Source organism: Cajanus cajan, chromosome 5, assembly GCF_000230855.2.
Source record: "Cajanus cajan strain Asha chromosome 5, NIPB_CcT2T_4, whole genome shotgun sequence".
Taxonomy (NCBI): Eukaryota; Viridiplantae; Streptophyta; class Magnoliopsida; order Fabales; family Fabaceae; genus Cajanus; species Cajanus cajan.
This window is the reverse complement of record NC_138521.1, coordinates 21,301,712-21,315,931: the sequence shown is the minus strand read 5'-3', so window position 1 is coordinate 21,315,931 and position 14,220 is coordinate 21,301,712. Positions and strand designations below refer to the sequence as shown.

Here is a 14,220-nt window from a genome sequence, read left to right as displayed (position 1 = left end):
TTAACTATGTAAATTATATTTTAAATTAATAATAAATAATTTATATTGTATTATAATATTATTTTTATTTATTGATAATTTATTTTAAAATAGTGAAATTTAAGCCATAAGTGATTATGAAATAAAAATTTAACCAGATGGAAAGTTAAAAGAATTTCTAAAAATTCTTTCGTCTATGTGATTGTTTTATGGATTAAAAGCTTATTCCCGAAAATATTAACTTAGGAGTTTCATATTCTGGATTCCAATGTTTGTTTGGGTTTTTGAAAAAATATTTCAATGTTTTATTTATTCTCATGAAAATAGTTATAATATTATTTTTTTCATTTCTATTTCTATGGTGAGGATGAGAAAGTTATATTTTATGAGAATGTGAAAATTTATATTTTAATCCACTTATTCAACCTTTTTTATTATATCTTTTAAAATAATTTAAAATTTAAAATTATTTCTAGGAATGTTAAAATCCTATCAAACATATTTATAAATATCCCTAAGAATAACATTCTGAACAATAATATTTTTGAGAATATGATTGTAATATTGAAACATTCTTACCCAACATTCATGTTTATACATGTATTTGTTGACTTGTGCTCAAATTATCTATTTATATTAATAAAGAAAATAGTCTGAAAAAAATAACTTCATCCAACGGGCCTCAATTTTTTTTCCAGTTTTTCAAAACAGTTTTGCTATCTAGCTAGTATCAAGTGTCTCTGCAGGAAAAAAACACCAGATATACCGTACGTGTCACTATTTAATTGCATAATATAATTTCTTTTGGCAGCATTGCATAATATAAAATTAAAAATTTAAAAACCAAATTTCGTCGTTTGACGTAAATAACGATGTGCATAGCCGTCTAGTTTTATTTGGTACCATTGAGAATAATTCTCTCTTCAATAGTTTTGTGGCTTGACCCAGGTTTGTGTTTATCACCATTATCTTTCTCCAAATCAGTATGTTTATTCTAGATCAATTTTTCACTTTGTGCTGGGTTTGTTCCTTCACAGATAAATTTACTCGTTAGTGGAAAGTCAGATCCATTAAGAGAGTTTTTGCTCTTGTTTCTGTCCAATTGATGGCATCTTCTTCTTCTTCTTCTTCTTGTCATGTTACTGACATAAAACATGATGTCTTCATCAGCTTTAGAGGCACAGATGTTCGCAAAGGTCTTCTTAGCCATTTGAAGAAAGAATTACGGCGCAGGCAAATTCATACCTATGTGGATGAGAGACTTGATAAAGGAGATGAAATATCATCCTCACTGCTCAAAGCAATTGAAGGGTCACAAATTTTATTGGTCATATTCTCTAAAGACTATGCTTCATCAAAGTGGTGCTTGGAAGAGCTTGTCAAAATGATTGAATGCATGGAGAGAAATGAACAGATTGTAGTACCTGTTTTCTTCAACGTAAATCCATCACACCTGCGTTACCAATGTGGAGATTATGGAGATGCTTTAGCTAAACATGAAGGAAAATTTAAGGAGAACATGATCAAGATACAAAGTTGGAGATCTGCTTTGGAAAAGGCTAGTAATTTAAAAGGGTTTCATTATCCAGCAAACTTTGAGTAAGTTTTTCTTTCCTTTCTCTTTTAAAATACGATTTTAATTAATTATTCTGACTAGTTTACTTATGTATGAGAAATTATTTTTGCACAGACTGTGTAATAGGAAAAATATATGGTGGTGTATATACGAATAAATACTATTATAACTTTTTGTTTTAATTATAATAGGAATTTCTAGCTGATTGTTTGTTTGAATGTTAACAAATAAAATTTAGTCTTTCTTTTCTATATTATTTTCTTTCAAACACTGCAACAATTTCAGACTAGATTCCCAGAACTAGAGATATTATTCCGTATTTAATGATCTCTTGCGTTATTAGGTTAGGTAAGGTGATAGTGTGCGAAAGTATATACCACTAGATGGACCTTAACCTCTCCAGTCAAAAACCCTCCCACCCGTTTTCTTTCTCTTCTCTCCAATCCATTGTCAAGTATTTTTAGTTATTTTATAAAAACATATTTAATAATAATTAGAATTTTTAAATAAAGTTATATTATTTTTTTATAAGCCAAGCAAATATATAAATAATTTGTAACTAAAACACACACACACATATATATATATATATATATATATATATATATATATATATATAATTTACTTATTCTAAGAGTAAGTTTATTTAGATCTACTTTACCTAGTAACTTATGTTTTATACCAAATTTTAACAATTTAATCATTGAATTAAAAGTTTTTAATATATAGATTATGTTTGTAAATTTTTTAAAAAAAAATTGTAAATTATTTGATACTTTATTTTATTAATTTAAATTAATGTATAAAATAGAGAGAAAGAAAGAAATAAATACAAAAGGTTGAAGTTTGTACATTGGTTCTGTTGAGTTTATTATTTATCTTATTTTTCTATTTAAGTAAATCAAATTGCATTTTGATAAGTTTCTATTATCTTTAATTAGCTTATTTTGAATTAGCTTTAGTTATCTTTTTAGTTAGTTTTATCTTTTTGCTATAGACAATTCACAAATGTCTATTTAAAGGCTCGTATTTTATATATTTAGTAAAATATTTATTCTCTAATTTATTTAAGAATCATTTTGCAATCTTTACAAATTGGTATGAAGCTCCACCTTAGAGCTCGATATAACAAAAAGAAATAGACTTTGAGTGAATAAAAAATAAATGAGGAGAAGAATTTCATGTAAACCTCCATACCACGTTTCGATGGTTACTATAACCATTGGACGTAGCTAATGGAAAATCTTTTGAGATCAAATGGGTACTAGAGTTTGGTAGAGACTAGTTATGAAGAATTAGCTAAAGAAATAGAGTCAACCGAGATGAAACAAAAGGAATTATAGGATCTAAAGTTGAAAGACCTCAAGGTTAAGAATTATCTATTTCAATATATTGATAGCATAATTCTTGAACAAATTATGGAGAAAGGCACGAAACAAATATGGGACTCAATAAAGAAGAAGTTCATAGGGAATGCAAAAGTGAAGCATTTAACTCTACAAACACTAAGGAGGAATTTTGAAGTTCTTGAGATGGAAGTTGGTGAAACCATAAATGAATACTTTGTTCAAGTTATGTGTTTAGCTAACAAGATGAGGAGCAATATATGGGGAGGACATGAAGGAAGTTATAATTGTGGAGAAAATTCTTATAACTTTGATTGAGAAATTCAACAATTGTATTGTCTCAATTGAAGAGTCTAAGAATATTGATAAGAGCTTATTGTTGATGAACTACAAAGTTCCCTAATTGTTCATGGACAAAAGTTTATTAGACCAAGTGTGGTAAAGCATGTATTTTCAATGAGTGAAGATAACTCTTATGGAACAAGGGAAAAAAGGTAGAGGACAAGGGAAAGGGAGACAAAGCTTCAATTATGCCACAATTGAATGTTACAAATGTCATAAAGATGAATCAAAGTTCTGTGAGATGGATGAAGTTTTTAGGCATACAGTAAAGCTTGGAAACAACACAAAGATGAATGTGTTAAGAAAATGAAGTATAAGATTAAGCATGTACTAGTCGTGTCACTCATGTGACACAAGTTATCTTTTATGTACCTAAACTCGAACAATTTCTTGAGTATATATCAATTACGAGAGAAAAGGCTAACAATCATGTTCAAGTTACGATCGTGTAACATCTATCATCCTCACAAAGGGTTAATCCTACATATCAACATGACTTCAAACATAATGTTTTTATAATAGGGGCTAGGTTTCCAGATAAGAAAGAAAAAGTTTCAACATCACAACACATGATCTTCCTCACTTGTGGCATTGTAGATATGTTCATCTTAGTCATAAAAGCTTGCAATTGCTTCAAACTTGGAATATGGTTTGTGGTCTTCCTTGGTTGTCTACTTGTACAATTGTTTGCTTTGATTATGTTAAGGGGAAGCAACATTGTGAGCTAGTGTCAAAGAAAAGTTGATGGAGAGCAAGCCAAAAGTTGTAGTTGATCATGTAGACATTTGTGATTCAATTACTCCATCATTTAATAGCCAAGAAATGTGCATTCTATGCTTTGTAGATGATTACTCTAGAAAAGCATTAGAATATTTTCTATTGGAAAAGTCAAAAGCTTGTTATCACTTCAACTGGTTGTTGAGAAATAAAGTTGATTGCTTGTTAAATGTCTTGTACAAACATGGGAGGAGAATTTAATTCATTGGAGTTTAATGAATTTTGCAAGTTGAATGAGGTAAAAAGGAAATTGACTACAATCCATGCTCTACAACAAAATAAAGTAACTAAAAGCGAAAACAAAATTGTGATGAATCTGGTCAAATCAGTGTTATCTAGGATGAATGTTCCAAAGACTTTTTGGCCTATAGTAGTTAAGTGGGCAGTGTATGTTCTAAACAAATCTCCCATATTAGTTTTTAAAGGAATGACAATAGAGAAATCTTAGAGTGGTGAGAAACCTTTGTTTAGTTGAGAATTTTATAGTATTTGGATGTGTGGGACATGCACAAATTCTAGATATTAAAAGGAAAAAGCTAGGGAACATAAGTGTTAATTTTGTTCTTGGTATTAATGATGAATCCAAGGAATTCAAGTTGTATGATCTTATCTCAAATAAAGTCTTGATAAGTCAAGATGTGATCTTTGAAGAAGAAAAATATTGGAGTTGGGATCAAATCAATAAGGAAGATTGCAAGAAGAATTAAAATGGGGGGACGGGGTAGTGAGTTTGATGATGAACGGACAACCAAAAATGAAGAGGAACCACTAGGTGAAACTAATCAGGATGAATCTCCACACATGCCAAATTAGAATTTTATAGAAGGCATAACACAAGACATGCACTAACATGGTTAGAAGATTATGTGACAAGAGAAATACTATTAAAAAGAGAAGATGTGATCAACATGACCTTGATAGATTCTACAAATCCAATGTGCATTGAAGAGGCAGTAAAATGGGCTAAATGGAGGCAAGCTATGGAAGTTGAGATCATAGCTTTAGAGAAGAATCAAACTTGGAAATAAGTTGAATTAACATACAATACAAAAAAGATTGTTCTCAAATGGATATACAAGACAAGTTAAATGAACATGGTGCAATGGTCAAATTCAAGGCACGATTATTTGCACCTATTGCTATAGGATGGATAATGTTAGAATGATAATATCACTTGTTGCATAAAGAGGTTAGAAGATCTACCAATTTGATGTGAAATTAGCCTTTCTTCATGGTATATTGACTGAGGACGTGTATGTTGAACAACCAAAAGGATATGTGAATAAAAGAAGTGAGCACATGGTTTATAAACATCACAAGGCCTTGTATGGGCTAAAATAAACACCCTAAACTTGGTTTAGTTGCATTAGGTCTTACTTTATTAGTGAAAGATTCCACAAAAGATAGAATGAACAAATAGTCTCCATTAAATGGAGTAAGGAAGGTAAAACTTTCATTGTCAATGTTTATATACATGATATCAAATAAACTAGAAATGATAAACTTATGATGAATGATTTTAAGAAATCTATGCAAAAGTAGTTTGACATGACAAATTTAGGAAAAATGGGGTTCTTTCTATGAATTGAAGTGATGCAATGTTCATATAGAATTTACATATGCCAAAAGAAATATGTTATAGGGATTCTAAGGCAATTTGGCATGGAGGAAAGTATCCTAGTATGCAGAGGTGAAAGAAGAGTTGAGGTGAATGAAACTCATTTCAAACAAACGGTATGCAACCTAATGTATATCACAACTACATGGTTAGACTTGATATTTGTGGTTACTTGTTAGTTTAATTGGAAGGTATATATGACAACCTATAAAAATGCATGCTAAAGTGGATAAGAGGATTCTTAGATATTTTAAAGGTACTAAGAATTATGGAATCTTGTATAAAAGAAAAGTTAGATATCAGAAGTTGTTCGCCTTTATTGATAGTGATTATGTTAGAGACTTGGAAGATAGGAAAAGTACATCAATATATGTATTTCTAATGAATGGAGGTTTTTTTGCTTGGTCATCTCAAAAGTAAACAACTGTTACACTCTCCACAATAGAATTTGAGTTCATTGCAACAGTTGGCAACAGTTGGATGTGCCTACCAAGCAATTTGGATGAAAAGAATTTTGAAGGAGTTAGGCTACAAGCAAGAAGGAAGCATAATGATAACATGTAATAACTATTCTACTATTAAATCATAAAAATTCTTGTTATGCATGGAAAAAGCAAACACACAAATATGAGATTTCATTTTCCAAGGGACCTCAATAAAGATAAAGTAATGAACTAGTTTATTGTGCAACACGATCAAGTTGTTGATGTGATGACTAAGCCTTTAAAGCTGGATTTCAAAAACTTCAAAAGTAGCTTGAAGAGTATGAAATTCCAATAGCCATTTAGTTTAAGGGAGTTTTTTTTTTAGTTTGGTACTTATCTTTAGTTTTCTATTTAGTTAAATCATATTAATTCTGGTAATTAAGTTTTTATTATCTTTAATTTGCTTATATTGAATTAGTTTTAGTTATCTTTTTTGTTAGTTTTATCTTTCTGTTATAGATTATTGATAAATGCCTATATAAATACTCATTTTATTAAATAAAGTATTCATTCTCCAATTTGATTAAGATTCACTTTGCAATCTTTACAATATTTACCTATATTGAGTGAGTAGAGAGAAAGGGAGAAAAGAGAGATCGATCAATAATTATAAAATGTGTAATAATTTTCTTATTATGAGATAGTGGAGTAAACCACTTATTTATAGAACAAATTATCTTCATGATAGTTCTAACAAACTAATCACGAGACCTATAACTAACTAACCAACTCGAGGGTCAATTTTTAATTGCCCTCTTTACAATTCAGACACATACTCCTCCCCACAACTCTAAGTTGGGTGAGTGCTAGGGGAAAACTCAACAACTTTGAGTTTGTCTCCCAAATGTAAAAATTTAGCAGATGACAGTGGTTTAGTTAGAGCATCAACCAATTGATCTTGAGTTGGAATGTTCTAAACACCGAGTTACTTGGCAAGAACTTCCTTTCATACAAAAAAGAGATTGATCGCCATATATTTAGTCTTGGAGTGAAGAATAAATTTGTGAGCTAAAGAGGTCATGCTTTGATTGTCACAATAGATGATTAGAATAAAGAAAAAAAAGAGTCCTAGTTCATGAATAAGTGTTTCAATCCATAGTACTTATGTGGTTGCTTGATCCAAACTCTTATATTCAGCCTCAATGCTTGATTTAGCAAATACCAGCTATTTTCTAGGCCACCATGAGAATGGATTAGGTCCAAGAAAGATAGTTACACTAGAGGTTGACATTTTATCATTAGGGTTAGTAGCCCAATCAACATCACATAATGCATGAGGTTGAAATGTCTAATGAATTCCAATAGCTTTCAAGTGTAGACCATGAATTCCAGGTAACCTAGAATCCTTTTTATTGCATTCCAATGACTCTCAAGAGGATTGGCCATGAATTGGAAAACCTTATCGACAATAAAAATATTTTTAAAGTCTAGTTATTGTAGCATATTGAAGGGCTCCAACAATTGGCATGTAGAAAGTAAAATCAGTTAATGTATCAGTTCTATGCTTAAATAACTTGGAAGTAGAGACCATAGGGGTTGCAATAGGTTTGGCTTCAAGCATATTAGTTTTTTGTAGAAGGTCACGAGTGTATTTATTTTGTGTGAGGAGAATGGAATCATTCTACTAGTGTCTAAACTTTATTCCCAAAAAGTAATCCAACTTGCCAAGATGCTTTAGAGAAAATATAGCATTAATTCAATGAATAAGTTGTTGAGTAAACTGAGAAGAATTGTATGTAATGATAATATCAACTACACAAACCAAAAGATAGACAACATTATTATTTATATGATGAATAAAGAGAAAAGGATCACAATTGTTAACCTTAAACCCAAATTGTTGTAGAGTAATTTGTAATTTTTCAAACTATTGTCTGGGAACTTGTTTTTGGCTATATAATGGTTTATTTAACTTGCAAACAATAGTATAGTCAATCTCAAATCCTAGTGGCTTTGCTACATATAAATAGTTTCATCAAACAAACCATTTAAAAAACATTATTAACATCTTATTGATGAATTTTCCAATAATTTGTAATGGTCAAAGAAAGAATCAATCTGATTGTCACAAGTTTAATGATAGGAGAGAATGTTTCATTAAAATCAAAGGCATGTTGCTGATGAAATCCTTTGGCCACTAATCTAGCCATCTGGATTTTCTTTAATTCTAAATACCCATTTGTAGCCTATGGATTGTTTTTTCTAGGATAGATTAACAAGTGTCCATGTGTTATTGTTAATCAAAGCATTATACTAGGCCTATTGGATGTCTTACAATTAGGATCCTTTAAGGCTTGCTTAACACTCTTTGGTCCAAATTTAGTGAGAAAAACAGAGGAAGGTAATATGGACTATGAAATACCATTTTTAGATTTGGTTTTCATAGGAAGAACATTTTGTGATAGGCAATGAAAACTCTATATTGAGAGGGGGCACAAAAGAATTTTGTATTGTTAGATAGTTATGTAATGGGTGAAGAGTTGAGAGAAGAATCTGTACTAGAATTATGATTGAGAGTAGTGGTAACAATAGGAGTATTAGAATTGTGTATAGTGATTTGTGGAGACAAGGTTTTTAGAACTAAAATTTTTGTTGGAGTTAAGAGGTGATTGAAGAGTGTAATGGTGGATTGATGACATTGAGAAATAGCTCGAAGTAAGGAAACTTATACTCATTAAGTACAAAATTTTTTGATATAAATATTTTCCATGTTGGAGAAAGACATTTATAACCTTTGTGAGAGATGAAATATCCCACAAATATACATTCATGAGACCTAAAGTTCATCTTGTGATTATTATAAGGTCTAAGAAGAGGAAAACATGTGTAGCCAAATGTTTTTAGAAATTTATCATGTAACATTTGTTTGAACAAGACATTATAAGGGACATCAAACTTAAGAGAGGCACTTGGTAATCTATTTATGAGATAAATAGTAGTGGCAATCAATGTATTTTTCCGATACAACAAGTAGAACAAAAGAACTGGTTATTTTTATTCAAAATGGGAACACTACATTGTTGTAAAATAATTTTTTGAACATGAGAATTTGGATGCCCTAGCATGCCATTAGGCATGAGAACTAGTCCTAGAACTATTAAAAACATCAACATCAATATTTACAACATTGGGAACATTAGAAACTAAACATGTTGCAAAAATGCTTGATGTTAGGGGTGTCCAAAAAGTCCAAACTGATTCGAACCGATCTATAACCGACCCGATCCATATTGAAAAAACTGATCCATTATGGAAAAAAAATAACCGATTCACTTTACAAAATTTGTTTAGTTATCCAATCCATTTTTACAAAATGGATCGATTTGGTTCGGTTTGATCTTTAAAAAAAACTGACCCATAGATGAGTAAAAAATGGATAACTACACCGTACTAAACCAATCCAATGTTAAAAAAACTGACTCATATTTTAAAAAAAACCAAATCAATCCACTTTATAAAAAATGGATCGGTTAACCGATCCACTTTTATAAAATGGATCGGTTCGATTCGATTTGGAATTTTTAAAAATCCAATCCATGAACACCTCTACTTGAAGTAGCTTGAAGCTAAAGACTAGGGAAGCAATAGAGATTATCAGGACCCACTTTGCCATGTACCAATACTTCATTGGTGACTTGAGATTTAACAAGGTAGTGAGTAGAATGAAGTTCAAAGAATACAGAGCTATCCTTGGCAGATTTACTAACACTAATTAAATTTTTGGTAATATTAGGAAAATGTAATAGATTATGTAGGGCTAAAGAAATTTTGGGATTATGTTGAGACATAAAGAATGAAGAACCAAAAGAGTGAATAGGCAAACCTTGACCACTGCCAATGAATATCTAATCAACTCCTTCAAAAGGACCAATGCACCAAAATTTGGAAACCATCTTGTAGGCTTTGGAGCAGTATTTGTGTTATTTATCATTGCACTTGGATACTAGGAAGTTGATTTGGCATTCTGATTGCGCTGATTATTAAATCCAGAATGTGCAAATGATTGTTGTGGTTGACTAACATGATTGTGTAGTCCCATAGTTGCATTAAAAAAGTTCCCATGATTCTAAGAATAATTTCCATGAAAATTGTAAGTAAAGGCAGGTTGATAATACTAGTCAAAGTGATGATAATAGTGTGCAACAATATGACCAATTTTACAACATAATTGGCACTAGATGCCTGAGTATCATCCACCACGGCCATGATGTGTATTTCTTCCACCATTTATGTCTGCATCAACACCTTGTAAATATTGACTAATCTGATTACCAATATCACTATGTTGCTAAAAATTAGGGTTCATGTTAGGGGATTGTGTTAGATTAATTATGGCTTGAATAAGAGTTTTTTTTTGAACATTTTGGACACGCATTTCACATGCTAACAACAACACTTCCACTTCTTATATTGAAGGAGTCTCAAACTTGCTTTCAATACATAGATTATTGAACTATAATCTTGCAATAAACCTCCAAGAACCCCATTGACATGTTCTTGTTGTGAAATTTATTCTCCAACAGACATAAGAGCATCAACCAAGGCTTTGATGTAGAGAAGAAATTTTTCTATAGTTTTTTCTTTGAATGATGTCAATTGCAACTTTGTTAGTAACTGTTGAGCCCTAACTTCAGTTTGTTTGTGGAAGAAGTCATGGATTTTGTCCTAGACTTGATAGGAATGAACACTTCCTAAAACTTGTGAGAGAATCATAAGAGATAGGGGTGTTCATGGATTGGTTTTTTAAAAAATCCGAACCGAACCAAACTGATCCGTTTTATAAAAGTGGATCGGTTAACCAATCCATTTTTTTTTATAAAGTGGATCGATTTGGTTTTTTTAAAATATGGATCAGTTTTTTTGAAATTGGCTCGGTTCGGTGTGGTGTAGTTATCCACTCTTTACTCATATATGGATCGATTTTTTTAAAAAACCAAACCAAACCGAACCGATCCACTTTGTAAAAATGGATCGGATAGCTGAACTGGTTTTATAAAGTGGTTCGGTTCGAATTTTTTTTCAAAATGGATTGAATTTTTTAATACGGATCGGATCGGTTATTGATCGTTTTGGATTTTTTGCACACCCCTAATAAGAGATAGAGAGGATTGCAAACATGACATAAGCTTTTGATCTTGCCACTCCCAAGCTACGTATTCTTGATTGGTTCTTCCTTCATCTCTATCAAATTCATTTAAGAATCATAGAGGAATTTTTGGATAAACTACAAAATGTTGAAGACGGTGAGCCTTGATGACCGACTCGATTTGATAATGCCAAATGAGAAAAAAAAATTTATCTAGTTTTGTTGAAATTGTATGTACGAATGTAATTGGCGCAAAGGAAGAGAGATTGGGTGACAAATTGACTATTGAGATTGTCAAGCTCTAGGCACCATAATGAGTGTGTGAGAGAGAAAGAAAGAGAAAAGAGAGATCGAGAATTGTAAAATGTGTAACTAATTGTCTTATTATGAGATAATGGAGCAAACCACTTATTTATAGAACAAACTATTTCCATGATGGTTCTAACAAACTAATCATAAGACTTATAACAAACTAACCAACCTGAGAGTTAATTTTTAAATGCTCTCTTAAATTCACTCACAACCCATCATAAAACATGACACTTCCACCATATTATAAATAGACTTGCCTACCCAACATGTTCATTAGTAGTTATAATGGTAACTTAGAGTTATGGGATAACAGAGAATGTAGTAGTCTACATCATAACTTTTACACTATGAAAATATATTCTTGTTACTATTATTTCTTTCTTTTTTCTTGTGTTTGTCGATCCTCATCATTATATTAATTTCTATCATTCTTATATGTTAGGGACGAATCTGATCTTATCGATGAAATTGTAAAAGATATTCGACAAAAGTTGAACAAGTTCTACCCATGTGAATCAAATGGCCTCGTTGGAATTGATAAAAAAATTGAACAAATTCAATCTTTATTGATATCAGACTCAAGTGAAGTTCTTTTTCTTGGAATCTGGGGCATGGGTGGCATAGGTAAGACAACAATTGCTCAGCAATATATGATAAATATTCTCGTCGTGATGAATATGATGGTTGTTGCTTTTTGAATGTAAGAGAAGGATTTGAGCAACATGGATTGAGCCTTTTAAGAGAAAAGCTTTTATGTGATCTATTTGAGGGAGAAGGCCTCCATACAAGTGGCATAAGCAAAGCAAGATTCTTCTCCTCTGCTGGGAGAAGGATGGGTGGGAGAAAAGTCCTGGTTGTGCTTGATGATGTGACTACTTCGGAACAAATAAAATATTTGGTTGGAGAACCAATTTGCTTTGGTCAAGGGAGTAGAGTGATCATAACAAGTAGAGATCAGGATGTCCTTACAAGTGGTGGAGTTCACCAAATTTATGAAGTTAAGGAAATGTGCCCTAAAGATTCCCTCAAACTCTTCAACTTACATGCCTTCAAGGAAAGCCAACTCAAAATGGGGTATGAAAAGCTATCTGAAGAGGTAGTTAAAATTGCCCAAGGCAATCCATTAGCTTTAACAGTTTTAGGTTCTGATTTCCATTCTAGAAGTATAGACACATGGGAGTGTGCATTGAGCAAAATCAAGAAGTATCCCAATGAGAAAATTCAGAGTGTGTTAAGATTCAGCTATGATGGACTACATGAAGTAGAGAAAAAGGCATTTCTAGACATTGCATTCTTTTTCAAAGATTATGACAAAGACTATGTCATAAGGCAACTGGATGCTTGGGGTTTTTATGGAGCTTGTGGAATAGAGGTTCTCCAACGAAAAGCTCTACTAACAATTTTAAGTGACAATAGAATACAAATGCATGAGTTGATAAGAAAAATGGGTTGTGAAATAGTTCGTCAGGAATCCATTGAAAGTCCATGTAGACGCAGCCGATTGAGGGATAGTGAGGACATAAATGATATATTGAGATATAATCTGGTAAGAGAAAGATACATTATACTAATTCCCTTCAAGTGCTTTTACATGGAAATTAAAATTAGTATGGACTATGGAAATATTTGTGTGATCTTATTTTGAATTTTCCAGGGAACTGATAAGGTGGAGGCCATGCAAATAGATGTTAATCAAATGACAGATTTACGTTTGAAAGTAGACACTTTTAAAAGCATGCCTCGTCTAAGATTTCTCAAGATTTATCACCCATTGCATGCTGAACTTTCTATGTCAAGTCGTGCACCTGTTTGGTCTCCAGATAAACATGTTGCATTGCTCTTATCAGGGTACGAAGAACTCATGAGTGTTGCAAGCGAGATTCACATAAAATTTCTCCACTACCTTCTTTTTGATGGTTGCTCAGGTCCAAAGGAAATTTCTGTAACATCAAAGGAAATAAGGCAACCAAACATAACACGCCCTAGAATGGAAATAATAATGAACTCATCCATTGGGCACCTCAGCAGTCTTGAATGCTCAGCAGTCGATGTTCAACAATTTAAGAATCTTCCCAATGAGTTACTTTGCTTGAGATCTACATATTACCTTAAGCTTTCTAATAGCAATGGACAAAACACAAAGAAACTCAAGCTGCATATTCTTTTTGATGGCTTAAGGTATTATCAACTCATACCTTTCAGCAAGTTGTGTAACCCAGTTGCAGCACCTCTGAATATTAGTGCTCTTTCATGGTGTCGTGAATTTATTGTGGGAGAAAAAGAAAGCTTGGCAGATTTGCTGAAGGCTTTGCCTTTTGAGACTAAATACACTACTAATTTATTTGTATCTGAACATTTTTAATATATAGAGCTATGCTATACAAGAGGACTAGAGATGGGATCGATCAGTTATTTCATCGTTTTCTATTTTGGTGAGTATTAAATTTCAATCACACCTGAAACACTTTAGTTTGAAACACACTCATTTTTTCCCCTTTTGGGCTCTTCTTCCTCACCTTTCATGACTTAAGGAAAAGCGTACACAGTTTTCTGCATCCATGCATGACTCTTCTTCCTTCATGTAGGCCTTACTCGTTTTAATATAACTGTCATAAGTCGTAATTACTCTCACGTTCATTTGAAACACATATATGGCTTCAATGGTTTGTTAAAACAGGCTACATATTATCTATTCTAAA

General features: G+C 31.8%; 1 pseudogene across 1 annotated transcript; it reads left to right on the top strand.

Moving 5' to 3' along the window:
* Positions 1–953: 953 nt before the first annotated feature.
* On the top strand, positions 954–14,014 carry LOC109798339 (disease resistance protein RUN1-like; annotated as a pseudogene). The gene is made up of 3 exons (XR_014433980.1): positions 954–1,578; positions 11,964–13,067; positions 13,176–14,014. The product of XR_014433980.1 is annotated as a disease resistance protein RUN1-like (transcript).
* Positions 14,015–14,220: the final 206 nt, after the last annotated feature.